Source organism: Erythrolamprus reginae, chromosome 2 (assembly GCF_031021105.1).
Source record: "Erythrolamprus reginae isolate rEryReg1 chromosome 2, rEryReg1.hap1, whole genome shotgun sequence".
Classification (NCBI taxonomy): domain Eukaryota; kingdom Metazoa; phylum Chordata; class Lepidosauria; order Squamata; family Dipsadidae; genus Erythrolamprus; species Erythrolamprus reginae.
Genome location: NC_091951.1, coordinates 189,483,445 through 189,507,627, shown reverse-complemented (window position 1 = coordinate 189,507,627; position 24,183 = coordinate 189,483,445). Strand labels below are relative to the sequence as shown.

General features: G+C 44.1%; 1 protein-coding gene and 1 long non-coding RNA gene across 3 annotated transcripts in view; one reads left to right on the top strand and one right to left on the bottom strand.

The window, feature by feature from the left end:
- The window catches only part of RARG (retinoic acid receptor gamma), a 220,565-nt gene that overhangs the window by 121,385 nt on the left and 74,997 nt on the right, over positions 1 to 24,183 (top strand). The gene's annotated exons all lie outside the window — the stretch shown is intronic.
- Positions 7,700 to 23,979, bottom strand: LOC139161572 (uncharacterized). The gene is made up of 3 exons (XR_011558134.1): positions 23,419 to 23,979; positions 20,064 to 20,240; positions 7,700 to 8,878 (listed from the first exon to the last, which is right to left on the bottom strand). It is a non-coding gene; the product is annotated as an uncharacterized lncRNA (long non-coding RNA).

The following is a 24,183-nucleotide window of genomic DNA, read 5'->3' as shown; positions in this document are numbered from 1 at the left end:
CAGATCACCCAATTTGCACTGAGAGATATTAAAAGAAAACGCAGGGCATCCTGCATAAGCCACAGCCACAGTGTTGTAGTAAAAAAATTGGTAGCCCTTCCCTGGATCTAAGCTACACTGATTGACTTTCCGTTCATATAGCCATTGGACATGTAACTGTTACATTAGATGTATCTGGGTTTAACCCAGTGGTGAAATCCATTTTTTTTACTACCAGTTCTGTGCACGTGGCTTGGGGGCAGGGGTGGGTTCCAACCAGTGATGACCTGCTACTGGAACGGTAAGGTGCTATGTTCTGTTAGCAATTTTCAGGATGCATGTGCAGCTGTGCCCCCTCCCTGTGCACATGTGTGCCCCAACACGAGATTTCGCTTCTGCGCATGCGCAGCAAATGAAATCTTGTCTGAAGACTCTCACGCGAGCGTGGTCTTTCGAGACTGAAGGATGCCAAGGCAATGGGGGGGGGGGAAGGGTATTGAGTATTTATGATGGTATCCAAAAATTCTATTGTACTTGTGGAAACATAGCCACCCAGTCCACCCAGCCATGAACTAGAAGACCAGATACGTATTGTAAGATCTCCTTATTGTATTAAGTGGCTAAGTCGTGTGAATATTTCTCCAGAGGTCCACCTTTAAAAGGATGGTTTTGATTTTTCTTATTGTTTTGGGAAATGGCTGCTGTTTATTTCTGCATTGGGTCTTGGTTTAGTCTCTCTTTAATTTCAATATTCTAGATTGCGGAGAGGGGCGGCATACAAATCCAATAAAAATAATAATAATAATAATAATAATAATAATAATAATAATAATAATAATAATAAAATAATAATATGTGCTTCCACCATTATAATTAGAGTTACAAGGAGCCAGTCTACAGCATAATGCTCCTGTATCAGTGGTGAAAAGCTACTGGTACGTCCTGGTCTAGGCGTACCTGTAGCAGTGGCTACCGGTGGTTTGGAGAACTGGTGGTGGCAGTAGGGTGAGGCTCTGCCCATTCTCCTGGATGTCACCATTTCCTTGTTTTTTATACTCTGTGTAGGCACAAAGTGTACTGCACATGTGCAGAGGGTGAAAAAGTGTGCTTGATGGGGGTAACACTTCTGAAACAGTAGGGAAGCTAAGTAGATTTCACCACTGTCCTGTATGAGCTGTATATGTATCTAGACATTGGTTTGGTCTAATACAATGATGGCGAACCTATGGCACGGATGCCACAGGTGGCACACGGAGCCATATCTGCTGGCACACAAGCCATTGCCCTTGCTCAACTCCAAGTACATGTTTGTGCCGGCCAGCTGGTTTTTGGCTCCCACAGAGGTTCTGGGAGGGCGTTTTTGGCTTCCAGAGAGGCACCAGGGAGATGGGGGAGGGCGTTTTTACCCTTCTCCGGCTCCAGAGAAGCCTTTGGAGCCTGGGGAGGGCGAAACACGAGCCTACTGGACCCACCAGAAGTTGGAAAACAGGCCATTTCCAGCCTCCAGAGGGCCTCTGGGAGGTAGGGGAAGCAGTTTTCGCCCTCCCCAGGCATTGAATTATGAGTGTGGGCACTCACGCATGTGCAATAGTGCGCGCCCACGCTCTTTCGGCGCCCGAGGAAAAAAGGTTTGCAATCACTGGTCTAATGTATCTCTACTGAGTGTCCCTCTTTCTCAACCTGGCACCCTCCACATTTATAGAAACATAGAAACATACAAGACTGACGGCAGAAAAAGACCTCATGGTCCATCTAGTCTGCCCTTATACTATTTTCTGTATTTTATCTTAGGATGGATATATGTTTATCCCAGGCATGTTTACATTCAGTTGCTGTGGATTTATCTACCACGTCTGCTGGAAGTTTGTTCCAAGGATCTACTACTCTTTCAGTAAAATAATATTTTCTCATGTTGCTTTTGATCTTTCCCCCAACTAACTTCAGATTGTGCCCCCTTGTTCTTGTGTTCACTTCCCTATTAAAAACACTTCCCTCCTGGACCTTGTTTAACCCTTTAACATTTTAATGTTTCGATCATGTCCCCCCTTTTCCTTTATTGGAAAATAACCGCCCTAATTCTGGCTGGACATACAAGGATTGCAATCCAACACATCTGGAAGGTGTTGGATTGGGGAGGCTGGATTAAAAGATGTCACCCGGGCCAAGAAGCCCTTCTGCTTAAGAATATGGATATCCATAACTATTCACAGTAGGGTGCACTGAGTTAGATGGAAGTTGGACTGCCTTATCTTAAGTTAGCTTTATGTGTTCAGTTTGTGGAATAATGAAGTAGCCTTCTCATATTTCACTAATGTATTCAGTACTCATTTACCGGAAGATTGATGCTCTCAAACTATCATTTTGAAAGGGGAGAAAAAAATCTGGACCTCCGGTTGCTGAACTATAATTCCCAGGGTTTTTCACCCCTAGTCAAGCTGACTCGAGCTTTTTGAAACTATATTACAGCAACATTTGTAGAATCTCCACTCCTGGGGCATTGAATAATGACAGTCTTCTGAAAACCTTAACATCTTTTGCTCTAAAAGGCTTTTTTCCCCCCGGACCTTTTGATTCTGGGTTGTTTCAGGTTTATAATTATGTTTCTTCCCGGTTCATCCAATTTCTGAATGTTTCAAGATGAGTTGCAGTCTTCTAATGGAATTAAGTTACATTTATTTATTTTTCCTCTCTGACCATTTTCTTCTGTTAATATTTTTCATGGGCATGTCTTCATGTCCATATGCATATCAAGACAGAATTCCAGGCATCTGAAGAATTGTAGTTCACAATAAGACTGTCTAAAATAGAAACACTTGTATTTAGTATCTCCTTTTTTCCGATACAATTCTCCTTCCTTTCTTTATCAGATAATAATAATAATGCACGTTTAATTTTGGCCCGTGAATGGTTCTAAATGCAATCAGACGACTTTGTTACGCTTCTTATACTTGAAAAGATACTGCTCTATCTAAATTGCGGTTGAGGGTTGGATATATAATTCCACTCCCTTCATTAATTTATGTAGCTGTATGTAGGGGGAAATGGCATATGGGATTGATCCAAAAGATAAACCTAATCTGGGAATACTGTTCTTTTTTTTTAAAAAAATGAAAATTGTAGGTAAAGTGGGGGAGGGAGGGAGATTGGAAACCCCACTAAGAAAATAAAACAGGGGCATTGCAAAGTTAAAGGAAGACATTTCAGACCAGATCTTGGTGAAAAACACTTTCCCCCCTGCCCTCCTTCTCTCTCCTTCCCCTCTGGAGATATGTCTCAATATGGGGGCAATGGGGAAGGGGGAGAGGGAGCAAGGGAGGGAATGCCTTTATATGCAGGGACTCCAGCACAGCTCAGCCACAGAGCAGAGCCAAGCAAAGCAACTTCTGGTTTGAATTAGTGGCAGGCGGGTCAGGCTAATTGGAACCTTTCTGATCTCTGCAGTGCAGTCAGAAGGATGCAAAGAAGAAACCCTCGCTGAGCATGGCTGAGTCTTTTACTCAGCAACGAAAAGCCACAAGGCTGAGAAAGGGGGGGGGGCAGCTGTGGGGCAGAGTCTTGTCTCAGTACAAGCGGGAGATCTTTTGGGGGAGGGCGGGGGTAGGTCGGATGCTCCTGTGTGCTCAGGAAAAGTTCCCCGAGTTTAGAAACATAGAAGATTGACAGCAGAAAAAGACCTCATGGTCCATCTAGTTTGCCCTTATACTATTTCCTGTATTTTTATCTTAGGATGGATATATGTTTATCCCAGGCATGTTTAAGTTCAGTTACTGTGGATTTCCCAACCATGTCTGCTAGAAGTTTGTTCCAAGCATCTACTACTCTTTCTATAAAATAATAATAATAATAATAATAATAATAATAATAATAATCCAAAGTGCAGACTCTGTACAGAAACAGATGAAACAATCGATCACATACTCAGCTGCTGCAAAAAGATTGCACAGATTGACTACAAGCATAGACATGATGCTGTGGCACAGATGATCCACTGGAACTTGTGTCGGAACTACCATTTACCAGTGGCAAAGAACTGGTGGGATGATAAGCCTGAAAAAGTGGTCGAAAATGAGCAAGCCAAACTACGGTGGGACTTCCGAATTCAGACTGACCGAATTCTGAATCATAACACACCAGACATCCTGATTGTGGAGAAAAAGAAAGTATGGATCATTGACATCGCAATCCCAGGGGACAGCAGAATTGAGGAGAAGCAGCTAGAGAAATTAGTGAAATACGAAGATCTAAAAATGGAGCTGCAATGACTCTGGCATAAGCCAGTGAAAGTGGTCCCAGTGGTACTTGGCACGCTGGGTGCAGTGCCAAAGGATCTCAGCAGACATTTGAAAACCATCAGAATTGACAAAATCTCCATCTGTCAATTGCAAAAGGCCACTTTACTGGGATCGGCAAACATAATTCGCTGCTACATCACGTAGTCCTAGGTGCTTGGGAAGTGCCCGACTGGTGATGAAATACGAAATCCAGCATAGTGATCTCGTTTGCTGTGTTGTATTGACATAATAATAATAATAATAATAATAATAATAATAATAATAATAATAATAATAAATTAGATTTGTATGCCACCCCTCTCCAAGGACTCGGAGCGGCTCACAACAAGCAAAACATAGTATACAAATCCAATATTAAAACAGTTTTAAAAACCCCTATTAAAAAACAATCATACAACCCAAGCAAACTATACATAAAATGAAACAGCTAAGGGTATACTAATTTCCCCATGCCTGGCGACATAGATGGGTTTTCAAGAGTTTACGAAAGGCATATAATATTAATATTTTCTCATGTTGCTTTATTATTTACTAAGTCGATTGAACCGACTAAAGCTAAAGTCTCCCTCGTAGCTACACTTCCTTGGTTATTAAGAGTCCAGGATTGATTCTTGCATGGAGGGAATTTTCTTTTATTCTTTTTAAATTCCCCCCTCCCCTTTTTTTAAATATTGGGGGGGGGGGAGGAGATGATTGAATCTGCAATTTAAAACTATCCATTGTGAATGCTGGCATGCGGTATTAGTTTTGGGGGAAAGCCTAAATGGGGTGCAGAGCAGGGTTTGATTGTATGTGAAAAGGGGATTGTAATTCATTCCTCACAGTTGGGAAAAGATAGACACAGGAGTTGTATGGGGGCAGAGCACATGGAGTAGGGGGTTCCTCTTTCCCACCACCCCTGTCAAAAGATCACCCATTAATCTTGTTCATAGATAGTAAGGATCTCAATTTGTTTTGTGGCAAATCCAGAGGATTCTCTTTCTGGTCTTGAGAGCCTAGTATGCCGAAACCTTTAGATTTGTGCTGTCTTTAAGTCTTCGTAGACTGACTTTTTACTTCCCTCCCTCCCAATTCATGGACTACACTCAGTGTAAGAGCATAGGTGGAATGAAAGCTGAAGGAGAGGAAAAACACTTGAGGTTACTGCTCCGCTGTGTATGTGAATACCTTGCATGCAAATCTGGAGCCTTTTGCTGCAAAGGCTAAACGCAACGTCGGCAGCTTTTACGTTACAAAAGAAGGGCTCAAAACCGACTTCGTTGCCAGAGGGACGGGTGGCAGAAGACGGGCATCAGGGGGAGAAAACCGTGAAGCCGTTTTCCGAAGGCTGCAGGACAGAAGGAGCTTGTGGAAAAGCTGAGCCAAAGGGGGGGAAAAAAATCCAGGGCCTGCAGAGAAGGGAAGGGAAGGGCTGCCATGGAGCTGGGTCATGTAGAGGTTACTGCACCCAAAGGGGGTTCTTGCGGAGTTCATACCGCTGGCTCGGCTGACGCTCCGCTCGCTCGCTCGGCCTTTGAGCTGGAAGGAAAGGGAGAGGCTGCTGGAGAGGGAGGTGGAACAGCCTGGCCTGGTCTGGCTAACCACTGGCACTGAGCCTAGCCCAATCAGCACAGAGAGAGTCCAGATTACCTGGGGAAGGCAGAGGGGGGGGGGTTAAACCCAGTTAGTGGGGAAAAGATGATGCTGGTTTGCACAAACTCGGCAAGGGACAAAGGAATTTAAGTTTGGCATAGGGGCTGGGGGGAGGCAGGGGCCTAACTCAGCCAAGACAGAGGGAGGTACTAATGTAGGCCTTCTCCCAGCACAACTAGCAAGTGTGTATATATTGGCCCATTTAGTGGAAACAAGACAGAGAGAGGAGGGTGAAAAGATCTTTGCAGCCGCGGGTGTGTGTATGTGTGCGCACACACACACACGCACATAATGAGCCAATTTATTTCAGCCTCTGGGGAGGGGGCAGGCTCTACCATGATGGGGCTATTCAGCCATTCCAGAGGAGAAATAAACATTGGCACATTTTTCTGAGCAATCTCAGAGATTTACTCGCTCGAAAAGCAGATAGCCAATGAACTGGATGGGATCAGAGAGAGTATTGTGTGCGACAGGTATAAGGATATTCTCAATCATCCAGGTCATGGTTGTCCCAAAGGTCTTCCCCCCCCCCCCCAAAAAAAGGCAGCTTGACTTTCTTGAATTTTTTTTCTTTGAAAACATGTTGCTTCTCATCCAATAAGCTTCTTCAGTTCTTGCAGAAGGTTTATTTATTTATTTATTCGATTTTTATGGCGCCTTTCTCCGTAGACTCAGGGCGGCTTACAACATGTTAGCAATAGCACTTTTTTAACAGAGCTAGGCTATTGCCCCCACAATCTGGGTCCTCATTTTACCCACCTCGGAAGGATGGAAGGCTGAGTCAACCTTGAGCTGGTGATGAGATTTGAACCGCTGACCTACAGATCTACAGTCAGCTTCAGTGGCCCCAGTACAGCACTCTATCTGCTACGCTAACCCGGCTCTGTGAGGTTCTTGGGTGAGAAGCGAAACATTTTTAAAGGGAAAGAAAACCTAGGGAGTCCAGCTGCCTTTTGGAAAAAGAACCTTTGGGACTATAGTCTAGGAATGCCATACCAATTGGGAGCTGTGAGAGCAAGTGCAGCTTTGACCACGGGGATTAACTAAAGTAGCCGAAGACATGTGTCTTAAAGCAGGATAACATTTTAAGTGCCTGAAAAGTGCACCAGGTTGAGAATTGAGCCGCCTTGCTCAGATTTAGTAGTTGGGTTATTTCATTGGACAACTGATAAATTCCAGAGAGGGAGGTGCGATGACTGACTGGCTGACTATGTGCCAGTCACATAGGTTGACTTTCTCCAGGAGGATCTGTCCCTAGGATAATCCTTCAGCTCTCTCAATGATGCATTCATCAACACTGCAATTGGTTTTGGATTTGCTGCTGGTCGTCCTCTTCTCTTTCCTCCCATTTTTTTTTAGCATCAGAACCTTCTCCAGCTAGCTGTAGCTCTCTATATAATTTATCTAAAGTAAAATAAAAGTATCAAAAGTAAAAGTATCTAAAGTAAAAGTAAAATATTTACTGACCCCTCACATCCTGGACACAAATTGTTTCAACTCCTACCCTCAAAACGTCGCTACAGAGCACTGCACACCAAGACAACTAGACACAAGAACAGTTTTTTCCCGAACGCCGTCACTCTACTAAACAAACAATTCCCTCAACACTGTCAGACTTTCTACTAAATCTGCACTAGTTTCTACTAGTTTTTCTCATCATTCCTATCACCCATTTCCTCCCATGTTGACTGTATGACTGTAACTTGTTGCTTATATCCTAAGATTTTTATTTATATTGCTTCTTTACTGCTTATTTGACCCCTATGACAATCATTAAGTGTCGTACCACATGATTCTTGACAAATGTATATTTTATTTTATGTACGCTGAGAGCATATGCACCAAGACAAATTCCTTGTGTGTCCAATCACACTTGGCCAATAAAATTCTATAAATAAATTCTATAATTAACAGCTGGCTCAGGTTGACCTTATGGACAGTTTGACCCAGCCCCGACTCTACACTGACTCATTCAATTGGATTCATCCCATCAAAATTTTAATCTTAAATCAATCTTTCACATTCTAAAACAATTTCTTAATTTTTCTGTTAAAACGGCCACAGGGCCACTGTGGGTAGACTTCATTACACTTTCCTCTCTCCCTTTTGGGGAGATGTATTCAAGTGACCAGATCATTGATGCTAAGTATTAAATCGATGGGTCAGGGCTGACAGGGACTGGAAACCTGCATGAGAAATATGGAAAGACCCACAATCCAGAATAGGGATTAGCTTTCCTTGGTAGTCTCTAAGAAACACTAAACAAGGTTGGAATTGGTTTTTGCTGAAATTAGGCAACAATTGGTTGACGGTTGACCAGGAAAGTAAAGGTTTGGAGGAGCCGGTGTCCACCTCCATTTTACAAGGTTGGCCTTTGAGGTGGATAGTTACAAAGAGTTTGTGAAGGTGAATTGGACATAGTTGCCTGGCTCACAGCCATGATGTGTGGCTGGGTGGATCTGGAGATGGAGTAACTATCATCTCTGGAAGGAGATGATCTTCTGCATGATCTTGGCTGGTAGGCAGGTGTTGATTGTGGTGGGTAGGTAGGTGCTGGTGGATGATTGGAGAAAGTCAGAAAGTCAGGTGTCCTTTCTTGTAACATTGGCGACAAATGGCGGTTTTGAACCTGCAGTCAGCCCGACTCTGGTTCCCGCTACAGCCAAGGCAACCCACTTAAGGCAATTTGTCACCTGAGGTAATTTTTCTGTGCATGATCTGGAGGCAGCTAACATCTGCTTCTTCATCTGAGGGAACGTCTAACTAAGTATCTCTGAAATGCACTGTTTGGCTCCTGGGTTGAGATGTTTGATGTTGACTGATTTCTCAGATAGCTCAGAAGCTTCATTGAGGCCTGTCATAATTCAGATCTTTTCAGGTCAGCAAATGGTGCAGAGATCGCAGATCTTGCAGTCCGCAGATGAGTTGGTCAAGGAGGAGGTCGTCAAGATCTGAGAATTCACAGATCACAGCAGCTGCCCGAAGGAGGGACATGCAATTGTTAATTGATTTGCCTTCTTTTTGAAACTGCTGGTGAAATTTATTTATTTATTTATTTATTATTTAGATTTGTATGCCGCCCCTCTATCTATCTATCTATCTATCTATCTATCTATCTATCTATCTATCTATCTATCTATCTATCTATCTATCTATCTATCTATCTATCTATGATTTGATTTGATTTGATTTGATTTGATTTGATTTGATTTGATTTGATTTCTATGCCGCCCCTCTCCGGAGACTCGGAGTGGCTTACAACAACAAAACAGTACAAATCCAATGGTTAAAACAATTTAAAACCCTTAATATAAAAACAATCATACATCTCATACAAACCATACGTAAAGCGGAAACGGCTCAGAGGAATCAATTTCCCCATGCCTGGTGACAGAGGTGGGTTTTAAGGAGTTTGCGAAAGGCAAGGAGAGTGGGGGCAATCCTAATCTCTGGGGGGAGTTGATTCCAGAGGGTTGGGGCTGCCACAGAGAAGGCTCTTCCCCTGGGTCCCGCCAGACAACATTGTTTTGTTGATGGGACCTGGTGAAGCCAACTCTGTAGGACCTAACCTGTCGCTGGGATTCATGCGACAGAAGGCGGTCCCAGAGATATTCTGGTCCGATGCCATGAAGGGCTTTATAGGTCATAACCAACACACAAATGCATGCTTCCTGGCAACACGCGAAGGAGCCAGGGAGTAGTGGTTCCTTAACTTTTCTATTAGTGTCTCCCAGGGAACCATGTAAACAGGCTGTGGTACTGTTAGGGCTCTGGCTGTGGCAAACACTGCACAACCACAGGAGCTGAGGAAATATCCTAATTTCCAGGACCCGGACAGCTACATAAAGTCGTTCGCCCTCAGAATGCATTTGACTTGGGTGAGATAATCATCCCAGATTGCTGTGGCCGTCTCGAATGGAGCAAAGGCTGTTAGAGTGGCCATCCTGAGAAGGATGGCTGAAGTAGACCCAGAGACAGGGTTTGAGCAATCGGTACTTTTATTCAGCTCAGAGAATAAGTGACAGCTCAGTAAGGTAAAGTGACGATTCAGCGAGTACCGACTGGCTCTGCAGGGAGAAGCCGCTTCTTTTATACTTTTGCGGTTCCCGCCAAAGCGAGAGCCGGCCGCGTCTGAGCCAATCAGGAGCGACTTCCTGCTTGGGCTCAGACAGCGCTGGAAAAGAGGAACAAACTATTTACAGCGTTACAAGGTAGCCATTTCAGGATACAACACCCCTCCCCTCATAGTTGGACCCATCCATCAAGAAAGCCACGTGACGAAGTCGTCCAATCGGTGAGGCCTTCGAGACTCTCGCGCTGACCTGCGCAGTCCATTTTCTCCTTCGCCACTGACTGTGGAGGATGGCTCGCCGCTGTTCTCCCGGTGCGGCGGACTAGGCCTGGCGGGCCCAACGAAGGCCTCGGAGGACGAGGATGGCTCGGCGTCGCTGGATGGTTCCCCCTGGCCCGATAAGTCTCTCTGCGTGTTTCTTAGTTCGGGCAATGTATAAAAGTCTGTTGAGGGGGGAGAGTCCGAGTCAGCGGGTTGTTGTAATTGGTTTTCAGTTCGTTTCCGAATGTGGTCTATGTGTCGTTTCCACAAACGACCATCCTCCAGTTTAACAATATAAGTCTTGGGTGCATTTTGCTTAACAATAATTCCCTTCATCCAGTTTACATTTCCATCAAAGCATTTTACATATACATTTTGACCCAAATACATTTCTCTTTCTGGTTTTATGCACATTTGGTTATTATTCAAACAGAACCTTGGGTTTAACCTGTCTAGTGGTGACCTCAACTTTCTCCCCATCAATAACTCTGCAGGGCTTACATGTGTGTGCGAGTTAGGGGTAATGTGCTGGGTTAATAAGAATTGGTCCAAGTTCTGTTGCACATCTCCAGGGCCTGACCTGTGCAATGCCTCTTTAGCCACCCTTACGTAACGTTCTGCCAACCCGTTAGCCCAGGGCGAGTAAGGCGAGATGAGGGCATGTCTGACCCCCAGGCCATCTAGGAATAATTCGAATTGCCTGGCTGTTAGTTGTGGTCCATTGTCAGACACCAATAGATCAGGGCAACCATGGGATGCAAACAGTCTGCTCAATACCTTGATAGTGGCACTTGTGGTTATGTTGTTCATTGCTATTATTTCCAACCATTTGGAGAAAGCATCAACCACTATTAGGAAATACTGAGACCCCACTGGGCCAGCAAAATCAATGTGGATCCTAGACCAAGGGCCAGCAGGCTGTTCCCACTCAGCCGGAGTTGTTTTGGGGGGATTGGGCCTAGACTCTTGGCACGGGTCACACTTTGAAACCCAACTTTCAATATCAGCATCAAGCCCTGGCCACCATAAATGCCCCCTTGCTAGGCTCTTCATCCTGACAATCCCAGGATGGCCCACGTGTAACATTCTGAGTACCTTTTCCCTTAGGCGTTTGGGGATGATCACTCTATCCCCCCACAGCAAACAACCTTTTACATATGACAATTCAAGCCTTTTGTTCTTAAAATCACACAATTCAGGTTTAACAATATCATTTTGCCATCCCTTTAGAACACAGTTCACTACTTGTTTCAGGATTTGGTCTTGCTGCGTGTGTGCAGCTACCTCTTTTGCTGTGGTTAGTGGGTTTTCCTCGAGTTCTATCATTAGCACGTCTGTGGTTGGAACAGGGTCTTCTACCAAGTCTGCTATGGGGCATCTGCTGAGGCCGTCTGCATGATTGATTTCCTTCCCCCCCTTGTGGGTGAGCTCATACTGATACCCAGAGAGGAAAAGGGCCCATCTGATTAGTCTTGGAGACATAAAAGGTGGAGTGGGCTTGTTGGGGGCTAGCAGGCCTAGTAGGGGTTTGTGGTCAGTGACTAGCTCAAAATTTCTTCCAAAAATGTAATTGTGAAACTTCTTTACCCCTGCCACTAATGCCAGAGCCTCCTTGTCTAACTGGCTATAATTTCTCTCTGTGCTGGTCATGGTTCTTGAAAAAAATGCTATTGGGGCCTCTGTCTGATTAGGTAGAACGTGAGCTAGGACTCCTCCTATGCCGTACGGCGAAGCGTCGCACGTGAGCCTAATGGGTAGTGAGGCACTATATTGGACTACTACACTTTTAGAAGTTAGTAAATTTTTTATTTGAGCAAAGGCTTCACGTTCAATTTTCCCCCATGTCCAGCGGGTTTCCTTCTGGAGTAAACGATGGAGAGGCTCTGCTACTGTTGCCTTCTGCTTTAAAAAAAACGGAATAAAAATTAAGGAGGCCCAAAAATGCTTGCAACTCACTCTTATCTCGTGGCTCTGGGGCTTCTCTAATTGCTCTCAGCTTCTCAGTTGTGGGGTGGATACCTTCCTTATCTATTTTATATCCTAGGAATTCAATACTGTTAGTTCCCCAGACACATTTATCAGGCTTGATTCGTAACCCTTTGTCCTGTAGCCTCTTAAGTACTTCCCTTATTCTTTTGTTCACTTGTTCCTGGTTTTCCCCTGCAATTAAGATGTCATCAAAATATGGGATGGCCCCATTTACCCCTGACAATAGGCGTTCCATGATGCTCTGGAATATCCCTGGGGCTATGCTCACCCCAAACTGTAACCTCGTGCATTTGAAAGCTCCCCTGTGCGTTACAATTGTTTGAGCGTTTGCTGTTTGTTCATCGACCGGAAGTTGCTGGTAAGCCTGCGCCAGGTCGATCTTTGCGAACCTTTTCCCCTCCCCCAGGGAGTGTAAGAGTTGTTGCACAACCGGAATGGGGTAGGGGTGGTGTTGGAGTGCCTTATTCAGGGTTGATTTGTAATCAGCGCAAACTCTTAAGGAGCCATCTGGCTTCAGGGGTGTCACTATGGGAGTTTCCCATGGCCCCTGTTCCACAGGGACCAAAATACCTTGACTAATGAGTTTGTCCAGCTGTAAGTCTAGCTTGGGGAGAAGCGGGAGGGGAACCCTGCGAGGTTTCAGTCTAACTGGTGGGACCTTGGGGTCAATAGAGAAAGATATGGGGGTTCCCTTATACAATCCTAAGGTGGGGCTGAACACTTCAGGGAACTCTTTCACAAAGTTAGGCATAATATCACAGTTTACATTACACACACCCGAAATTTCAATCCCCAACGGTTCCATCCATGCTAGCCCTAGCAGGGAGTGTTTGGCCCCCGTCACAATAAGCATGGGAAGGGTACATTTGACATTCTTAAATACAATAGGTACATTTGCAGTTCCCAGGACCGAGATTACCCCCCCTTGGAAGTCTCTGATCACCAAAGAGGTTTGAATTAGGTCAGCCTCAGACACATTAGGCATATATAGCTTAAATTTTTCCCAGGGCATGATGGTATATCTCGAACCCGTATCTAGCTCCATTGAGCAAGGCTGGTTATTTAGCAACAACGAGATAACAATTTTAGCCCCCTTTTTGGTTGCCGTGTTATTCACGGAATATTGAGAGTTACCTCTATTGTAGTCTCGGTTAGCGGTGGGGTAATTCCTTTGACCCGAGTTGCGGAACGGTCTCCTTTCTCGCGATTGGGGGGGGTGGTTTTGGGGTCGCTGGTATTGTTGTGTGGCAAAAGTTTCTTCTGGTGCCGTTGCCCTGCATGCGATGGCGATGTGGCCTCTCCGGTTGCAACGGCGGCAAGTGGTGTCGCGGAACGGGCATCGATGGCGCTGGTGATTTCCCCGGCAGCCCGCGCAGGGGGCTGGATGAGTAGCTCTAGGGTGTCTCGGTTGGTCTTGCAGGAGGAGGCAGTCGTCCCCGTTGCTAGTTAGCTGGCCGCGGACGTCTGTTCCCATGGCGCTGGGAGACTCGGCGTCGATTTTGGCAATGGTTTCTCGCCTTCCGTGCTCTTTTAATTCTCTTGCCGCTGCGTCGGCTGCTTCCGCGGTTTGCGCTAATTTGATTACGGTTTGTAGAGTCGGCTCGTCTTCGGTGAGGAGTTTACTTCTCACTGTGTGGTTCTTCATGCCGAAAATCAAGGCGTCGGTGAGGCGAGCTTCCGGATCTTGAAACTTGCATTGAGCGAGTACCGTTCGAAGCCGCGTTGTGAATTGGCTTATCGACTCGGTTTCTCTCTGAGCCATCATGTGAAATTGATGCCGGTAAACCACGGCTGGTCTGGTTGGTTTAAAATGGCTCGCTAGTTTCTGTTGAAGGACGTCCCACGCTGTGGCTCTTGCTTGTTCTGGTTCGGTGAGAGTTTGGGCAAGTCTACGGATCTCTGCGCCGCAGTAGTTTAGAAAAATAGCCCGTCTGCGATCGGCTCCGGCGTCCTGCATTCCCGCCGCCTCGAGGAATATTTCGAAGGTGGCCATGTACTCGTCCCAAGTCATTTTCTCGGCATCGAAAAGTTCTGGAGCCTGGCCGATCTGGATTTTGTCCATGTTGCACGCGAAGTTCTTCCGTTCGTTCGTCGCCAGTGAAGTAGACCCAGAGACAGGGTTTGAGCAATCGGTACTTTTATTCAGCTCAGAGAATAAGTGACAGCTCAGTAAGGTAAAGTGACGATTCAGCGAGTACCGACTGGCTCTGCAGGGAGAAGCCGCTTCTTTTATACTTTTGCGGTTCCCGCCAAAGCGAGAGCCGGCCGCGTCTGAGCCAATCAGGAGCGACTTCCTGCTTGGGCTCAGACAGCGCTGGAAAAGAGGAACAAACTATTTACAGCGTTACAAGGTAGCCATTTCAGGATACAACAATGGCTTTAAACAGTCAGCTTTCAGTGACCTCTCATCGTGTGGCTAGTGATCAGTTCAGCTCGAACTTAACTCCAGTGACTCGCTCTCAAAAGGTCTCAGTTCCTTCAGGCTTGATCCCATCCTCGTCGCCTGTATTAAATTGGTGGGTCAGGGCTGACAGGAATGGAGGCAGGCTCAGAGCTGAACAGAAATAGCAAACCTTTATTTTAGCACCATAGAACAGAACAGAGAACAGGCAACTTAACAGCTCCTCTTATACTGGTGCTGTCAAACTCTGAGCCAATGACAGGGCTCCATTTTCCCATTCACCGGCTGCTTGTGTCAGAGCCAATCAAGCTTGACTAGCAGCCAGCGCAGTCGTAACTGGGATGACTTAACAATACAATTCTAAGGAATGTGCCAGTGTTTTATAAGGGAGGGTAGGAAGTATGTGCCCATGGTTATATATCAGCCAATCAATAACCTCAGAATATTTCCCACTCTCATAGAAACATAGAAGACTGACGGCAGAAAAAGACCTCATGGTCCATCTAGTCTGCCCTTATACTATTTTCTGTATTTTATCTTACAATGGATATATGTTTATCCCAGGCATGTTTAAATTCAGTTACTGTGGATTTACCAACCACGTCTGCTGGAAGTTTGTTCCAAGGATCTACTACTCTTTTAGTAAAATAATATTTTCTCATGTTGCCTTTGATCTTTCCCCCAACTAACTTCAGATTGTGTCCCCTTGTTCTTGTGTTCACTTTCCTATTAAAAACACTTCCCTCCTGAACCTTATGTAACCCTTTAACATATTTAAATGTTTTGATCATGTCCCCCCTTTTCCTTCTGTCCTCCAGACTATACAGATTGAGTTCATTAAGTCTTTCCTGATACGTTTTATGCTTAAGACCTTCCACCATTCTTGTAGCCCGTCTTTGGACCCATTCAATTTTGTCAATATCTTTTTGTAGGTGAGGTCTCCAGAACTGAACACAGTATTCCAAATGTGGTCTCACCAGCGCTCTATAAAAGGGGATCACAATCTCCCTCTTCCTGCAGCCAAGCATCCTACTTGCTTTTCCTACTGCCCGACCACACTGCTCACCCATTTTGAGACTGTCAGAAATCACTACCCCTCTCTTCTCAATGAAGATAATCTGGCTACCATGGCTGCCAAATAACCTAGGGCTGCATGTTTCTATCTGTGCAAACTTTGTTTTGATATAATGGGCCACAGTGATTCAGTGGTTAGAGTGCAGTACTGCAGGTTACTTCTGCTGACTGCTGGCTGGCTGCCATTTTGCAGGTCAAATCTCACCAGGCTCAAGACTGACTCAGCCTTCCATCCTTCCAAGGTCAGTAAAATGAGGACCCAAATTGTTGAAGGCAATATGCTGTCTCTGTAAACCACTTAGAGAGGGCTGTAAAGTGATATACACTGCTCACAAAATTAAAGGAAACACTTAAACAACACAATATAACTCCAAGTAAATCAAACTTCTGTGAAATCAAACTGTCCACTTAGAAAGCAACACTGTTTGACAATCAATTTCACATGCGGTTGTGCACCTTCAACTTTGTACAGCACAAAGTATTCAATGAGAATATTGCATTCATTCAGATCTAGGATGTGTTATTTGAGTGTTCCCTTTATTTTTTTTGAGCAGTGCTATTGCTACAGCTAAAGTTTTGTTCAAGATTGTTGCTGGAGAAAGTTCCCAGATCCATTGAAAGCTCATGCATCTCATTTAGCTGCTCAGATAAACTTTACAAGTTCTTATTCCACATGGTTCTGTTTGTCACATCACTTATTTGATCAAGATTGGCATAAAATTTGGAATGAGATTTGCAGAAAAAATAAGGGCCAAAGCAAAGTGTTTGTCCATTGAGGGTCATATTTGTAGACTCAGGGCTGAACAAAGCTTGTGAAGGCACATTATTAATGATTAATATATGTGACTAACATAAAGCGAGTTTACTTAATTAATTTGCTTCCTTTTACGCGATGAAAAGGCCTTTCAAGAATCTGCATGCCAAATATAGTAATATTTGGTTCAACAATATTTATTGCCATTTTTGCACATGCTGTGGGTAAATCAGTTATTGTAGTTTGTAATTCATGGTTTATGGTTCAATATGTTCTATGAACCTAGCCAATTGTGTCGTGGCTAACTAAATCTATTTGTTTGTTGTTTGTTTGTAGTGCCCTGCTGGATTAGAGCTCTATTCTCACAGTGGCAAAGCAACTTTACAATGGAAGCCCATTACCTCCCACAGATAGCCTTCAGAGGCTGTTATACTTCCCATGAATTGGTCCTCTTTTTTGAAGCCAGCCAAGCTGGTACACAGAACCACATCTGGTACCAAATTCCAAACTTCGGTTACAAAAATATTTCCTTTGTCTGTCCCGTTTATTCCTTCATTTGGTTTCATTGGGTAACCTCCAGTTCTATATTTTCGGAAGGAGAAAACAACTGCACCAGTTGCGGCCCTATTTGGACCGGGAGTCACTGCTCACAGTCACTCATGCCCCCATCACCTCGAGGCTCAACTACTGTAATGCTCTCTACATGGGGCTACCTTTAAAGAGTGTTCGGAAATTTCAGATCGTGCAGAATGCAGCTGCGAGAGCTATCATGGGCTTTCCTAGATACGCCCATGTCACACAAACACTCCTCAGTCTGCATTGGTTGCCGATCAGTTTCCGGTCACAATTCAAAGTGTTGGTTATGACCTATAAAGCCCTTCATGGCACCGGACCAGAATATCTCCGGGACCGTCTTCTGCTGCACGAATCCCAGCGACCAGTTAGGTCCCACAGAGTTGGCCTTCTCCGGGTCGCTTCAACTAAACAATGTCATTTGGCGGGACCCAGGGGAAGAGCCTTCTCTGTGGCGGCCCCGACCCTTTGGAACCAACTCCCCCCAGATATCAGAGTTGCCACCACCCTCCTTGCCTTTCGTAAGCTCCTTAAAACCCACCTCTGTCGTCAGGCATGGGGGAATTGAGACTTTCCCTCCCCCTAGACTTATAAAATTTATGCATGGTATGTCAGTATGTATGATTGGTTTCTAAATTGGGGTTTTAAATTAACTTAAATATTAGATTTGTTTACATTGTATTATTATTGCTGTTAGCCGCCCCGAGTCTGCAGAGAGGGGCGGCATACAAATCTGATTAATAAATAATAAATAAATAAATTATTCTCCACTTTATCTATACTACGCATATTTTATACATACCTCTATCATCTCCCCTCTTGTTTGCCCCCTTTCTAGACTACAAAGCTTTAAAAACTAAATACAGTGGTGCCTCTACCTAAGAACGCCTCTATTTAAGAACTTTTCTAGATAAGAACCGGGTGTTCAAGATTTTTTTGCCTCTTCTCAAGAACCATTTTGTACTTAAGAACCCGAGCCCGGAAAAATTTCCCAGGAAATTTCAGAGTGGCACGAAGGGCCGGCCAGTTTCCTGCCATTAATCCCGGCCATCTCGGGCTTTTCTGGGCTGCCAGGGGAGCCTTTCGGTGGCGCTTAAGGAGGCTTTGGCAGCCCAGAGTGAATGGAGGGAGGCGCGTGCTCCTCCTCACCACCTCAGAGTCCCTCTTCTTTTTAAAAGCCTTAAGGTTTTGGATTTGTTTGATTCCCCTCACCTCACCTTCTTCCTCCTCCCTCTCCCACCCAAATCCCGAGCTTTTATTTCTTTCCTAATGGGTTTGCATATATTATTTTCTTTTACATTGGTTCCTATGGGAAAAATTGCTTCTTCTTACAAACTTTTCTACTTAAGAACCTGGTCACGGAACGAATTAAAGTTGTTAAGTAGAGGTACCACTGTATGTGGCAAGTTTTTTTCATAGCAAAGTTGCTTCAGCCCCTTGATTATCTTAGTTGTCCTCCTCCGAACCTTTTCTAGCTCCATTATATCTCTTTTGAGGCACAATGACAAAAGTACATATAATATTCCAGATGCATTTGCACTGTTGATTTATGTAAGAGCATAACTTTATTTGTTTAGTCAATCGACCATATCAAAGCGAGGAAAAGGACCACATCGGTTGTCATAAAACTGCGACTGGTTAAAATACAATAAAATTGGCTAAAATAGAGGGAATTTGAATAAATAATAAGTTAAAATGCAGTATAATATGATAAAATTGAGTAGTAAAACATGAGAATATAACTCGTGCAAAGGATTATATTAAACAAATCTAAGATACTGATATAAAATATTCTTAAGTGAGTTCATCTCCTTTGCATGCCACCCCAATATATTCTATAAAACGTATTCTCATCTGAACAGCCCTGACTATAAACTTAGTGGTTCTAGAAACTACATATATATCTGTACCCTGAAGAAAATATGATAATTGTTTTTTACAGTCCCAGTGTATGATTTTGTCAAGTAGGGGCTGTAAATACTGAGGTCTTTCTGAGGAGTATGGTTTACAATTGAGTAGCACATGTGCAATGTCTTCTATTTCTGGTGCACCGCAAATGCATGTTCTCTCAAAATATGGTACTTGGTGGAATCGTCCGTATCTAACCATAGAATCTAACTGCTCAAATCTTGCTCTAGTGAGTGCTGTTCTATGGTATTGGTTCAGACCCATTGTCAGGTATTTTTCTAGTTGAAAGGCTGTTGTCATCCCTTTTTCAACACTATTTCTTATTGTTTCTAATACGTTGTTAGCCTTTTCTGTGGAACTGGATATATATATACATAGTGTCCACACCTTCAGTCAATTGTTTACCATTCCTCCAAAGTCTTTTTCCTCATCAATCACTGCTACCTCTTGATCCCAGTCGTTGATATAATGATTTTTGGCATCGACGTTCTCTACTTTACATAATGATGATGATGTTCCTCCATCGTGTTCAAAGGGGACCTTGACATCTAATGGGTTGTGGGCTGTAAACAGGGGGCTGGTAAGGCAAGAAATGTTCTGCCATTAATCTTTGTGCAGACTTATGCTCATGTCAAATGATTTCTGACATTTTCATGCCCATTTCTTTGATGGGATTTTTGCAATCCTTTATTATTTTGCCACTCTGAACAATTGAATGTCACCAGCCAATGTGACTATTCCATTAGTCTCACCCGGTTACAGATCATCTATAAATGTCTTGAGAAGCATTAATCCTAGGAAGGATCCACTAATTCCATCCTTTCTGAGCAAGGTCCATTCACCCTTACTCCTTGTTTTCTATCCTTTAGCAAAGTTGGCTCTCCTATGATATGTGGACTTCAACTCCCAGAATTCCTGAGCTAGCATTATTGACTCAGGAATTCTGGGAGTTGAAGTCCACAAGTCATAGAAGAGCCAACTTTGCCTACCCCTGATTTAGCCAATAGTATGTCAATCTGAGGACATCTCCTTCCCTCTTTTCATGACTTGTTAGGCTTACTAAGTGGTCATGGATGAGGAATATTATCAAATACTTTTTGCAAGACTTTTCGTATCTCATTGCCTTACCTTTCCTCCAGCAGCCAGAAGCAGGGTAATGTGGTATTCCATTTTCTTCATAGGAATCCCATGTAGCGCATTGGGCTGAGAGATTAATTGGCTTGATGACTTTCCTCTGCTGCGGATGGAGTTGAACCCAGTCCTCCTCAGTTCTAGTCCATCATCTTATCCATTGCATTACTCTGCCTATAACCACATTGTCCGTAACGTGTGAATCAGGGTGGAAAGAGCTAAATGGCTTTAATGAGGGCAACAGTGTTACCTGTGACAGGCAGGTATTATCTATCAATAGGTGGATGCTAGAGTCACTCATTTTAAACTGTTTAAATTGTTGATTTCTGCACATTAAGCTCTGGTCCTCAGATTCAGAAAGGATTTTGTATGTGAAAAAGTGATTAAAGTGTTCCCTCGATTTTCGCGGGGGATGCATTTCGAGACCGCCCGCGAAAGTCGAATTTCCGCGAAATAGAGATGCGGAAGTAAATACACCATTTTTGGCTATGAACAGTATCCCAAGCCTTCCCTTAACACTTTAAACCCCTAAATTACCATTTCCCATTCCCTTAACAACCATTTACTCACCATTATTACTGGTACTCACCACTGAATAAGACACTTAGTGATCCTGATATTTATAAACATAATTATCTATTAACAATAATTATTTTCTTTGTTATTTATTTGCAAAAATTATTAGTTTGGCGATGATGTATAACGTCATCGGGCGGGGAAAAACGTGGTATAGAAAAAAACCCCGCGAAGTATTTTTTAATTAATATTTTTTGAAAAACCGTGGTACAGGCTATTCGTGAAGTTCGGACCCGCAAAAATCGAGGGAACACAGTACTCCAGTTATTTCACTTGCCACATGGCCAGCTTATAGCTCGGGGAATATATACTGCTCCACTACAAAATTTCTTAAAGCCATTTGGGAGACTGACTGGGAGAGGGTGGGGACGACTGTACATCTGACTGTGGTAAAGAACGACTCTGCTCTGTGCTGTGACATGGGAATGTAGCAGTCACATAAATCAACATCACACTGTTTTAGTTCTATTAATTAAATTCAGATTGCTCTGCTGTGCCCAGATATTGTACTCACTAAAGTTTTTTTAACGGAATAAAACATGCATTTGCAATGTGGAATTATTTATCTCTTTTGACTATTCTGATTATGCGTACAAAAGCAGCAAGATATGTTTTTAATACAGAGCTGGTTTGTTTTTTTATATATATGCACAAAAGACTAATTATTTGGGTAGCTTTCCAAAATCCCATCCCTTGATTTTGGAATTAAGTGTTGGATTTCAGTACTAAATTCCTGTTCCACATAACTATGTGGACATGGGGAAGAAACTGCTTTCTATGCCGAGATTTGGCCATGAGGAATTTATCTGCTGGAGTTCTCCATGATAATAATTAAGACACAATGAGCAGAATAGACATCCTTTCAAGTACTTTGCTGAATACCTATTACCAGGGATCCCCAAGCTGGGCAACTTTTAAGACTTGTGGACTTCAATTCCCAGAATTCTCCAGTCAGCTATGCTGGTTGGAGAATTCTGGGAACTGAAGTCCACAAGTCTTAAAGTTGCCCAGTTTGAAGACCTCTGACCTATTACCATACTTTCAGTAATCCTATTTAAAAGTTGAGTCCAGCTGTGGATGGAATGGACACTGAGACCCTTCCTACAAAGATGCTCCAGGCCTATTACAAGCAGTTCTCGATTTATGACCACAAACAGAGCCCAACATTTACATTGCTGAATGAGACTGTTGTTAAGTGAATTTTGCTCCATTTACCACGTTTCTTGCAGTTGTTAAGTTAACCATACAATTGATGATACAATTGTTAAGTGAATCTGGCGTCCCCATTGACTTCCCCATTGAAGCATCTCAGGAGGTCACAAAAGTCACATGTCACTGGGACACTGTACCCATCAGTTGCCAAGCGTTGGTATTTTGATCATGTGACCATGGAGGTGATGCAATAGTCATGTGAAAAATGGTCATGTCACTTTTTTCTGTGCCCTTGTGAATGGTCACTAAATGAACCGTAGTAAAGCAAGCACTGCCTGTACCATCTATTCCCAATTTGAGGTTGCCGATGGGTTATCTTGTACTGTATTTAGAATAGAATAACAGAGTTGGAGGTCTTGTAATCCAACCAGGAAACCCTACACCACTTCAGACAAATGGTTATCTAATCTCTACTTAACAACGTCCAGTGTTGGCACATTCACAACTTTTGGGGGCAAGTTGTTCCACTGATTAATTGTTCTAATTGTCAGGAAATTTCTCCTTAGTTCTAAGTTGCTTCTCTCCTTTATTGCTTCTTCTTCTACCCTCAGGTGCTTTGGAGAATAGCTTGACTCCCTCTTCTTTGTGGCAGCCCCTGAGATATTGGAACACTGTTATCATGTCTCTCCTAGTCCTTTTTTTAAATTAAACTAGACATACCCAGCTCCTGCAACCGTTCTTTATATGTTTTAGCCTCCAATCCCCTAATCATCTTTGTTGCTCTTCTCTGCACTTTTTCTAGAGTCTCAACATCCTTTTTGCATCCTGGCGACCAAAACTGAATGCAGTATTCCAAGTGTGGCCTTACCAAGACCTTATAAATAGTGATGGGCGAACCCAACGGTGTTCGGGTTCGGCAAGTTCGGATGAACTTTAAGCAAAATTCGGCCAAACCCGAACCGACCCCGAACCCGAATGGGGAATCCCACCAAGAGATTCCGGGGGCGGAGCTTTGACATCACGTATACTGGCAGGTTTCTAAGGACGCCAAGGTGATCACTTCCTGGATTCCATGGAATCCAGGAAGTGATCACCTTGGCGTCCTTAGCAACCTTCCGGTGATGTCAAAGCTCTGAACGCCAAACACGACCCCAAACTTTGCCCGAAGTTTCAAAAAATTTCAGGTTCATGTTCGGCATACCGAACACCGCAAAATTCGGTACGGACCCGAATTGCGCGGGTTCGGTTCGCCCATCACTACTTATAAAGTGATATTAACACTTCAGGTGATCTTGATTCTATCCCTCTGTTTATGCAGCCTAGAACTGTGTTAGGTTTTTGGGCAGCTGCTGCACACTGCTGGCTCATATTTAAATGGTTGTCCACTAGGACTCCAAGATCCCTCTCACAGTTACTACTGTAAAGCAAGGTGCCACATATACTATACGTGTGCATTTCGTTTTTCTTGCCTAAATGTTTTCATCATTGAATTTCATTTTGTTACATAGCGCCCAATTTCTTGCCTGTTGGACTTCAGCAGTTTCCTCTCTCCATTCTCTGCTCATAACTTTTGCCAAGCTTTTTAGGGGATTATAAAAGGAAAGGTACCTATTTTCCTTCTCACCTTTCAGGGCCGGCTCACGTCTCCCATTCAGCCATCCTCCCGCTGTGAATACAGAAGCGTGAGCCCTTTTTCAGGCGATACATTTTGCTGGCAGAGGCGGGCTTACAAAAAGCAGCTATTTGTAGCAGGGCGACAACTTCCCTGGGATCAACTTTCAAAGTGACTCCAATCTTCGTCGTGGGGGCGGGCGGCACCTTTCCAGGCACAATGGAAACGGGGCTAATTTGGGAGGTCAGGCCAGGCTGTATCATATCATCATCATCCCCAAATCGGTTTGTTTTATAGGTTTACTGGTGAGCTCAGACTTAACGATAGGGCCGTCCCCTCTCGGATTATAAAGCGTGGTCTTTCCTCCGTGTGGGCGATCCGTCAGCCTCGCCTCCCGAATGCGCGCGTGTTTCACCCAGCCGAAACTTTCTCCCGAGTGAAATACGCGCATCAGCTCCGGGTACGCTTGGCTAAAACTTCGCAACCTTCTCCCGCTCGCTGCCTTCGGAGTGCCACCGTGGGTGCGGCTTGGGAAAGAGAAGCAGCGACAGAAAGGAGGAAAAACAAAATAAACCAAACCCCCACACACATACTCACACACACACACCCGGCCGCCAACAACAGCCCTGCCTACGTGTGCGCGCGCGCTCCTGCCTATTGTTCCTTGTTGCGCGCTTGCCAAGTCACTGTTTGGGCGCGTTTCCTAGGTCCTGCTCGGCGTGTTATGATTATGCCCCCGTGTGTGGCTGTTGTGCGTGTAGTCGGATTTTTGTGCAT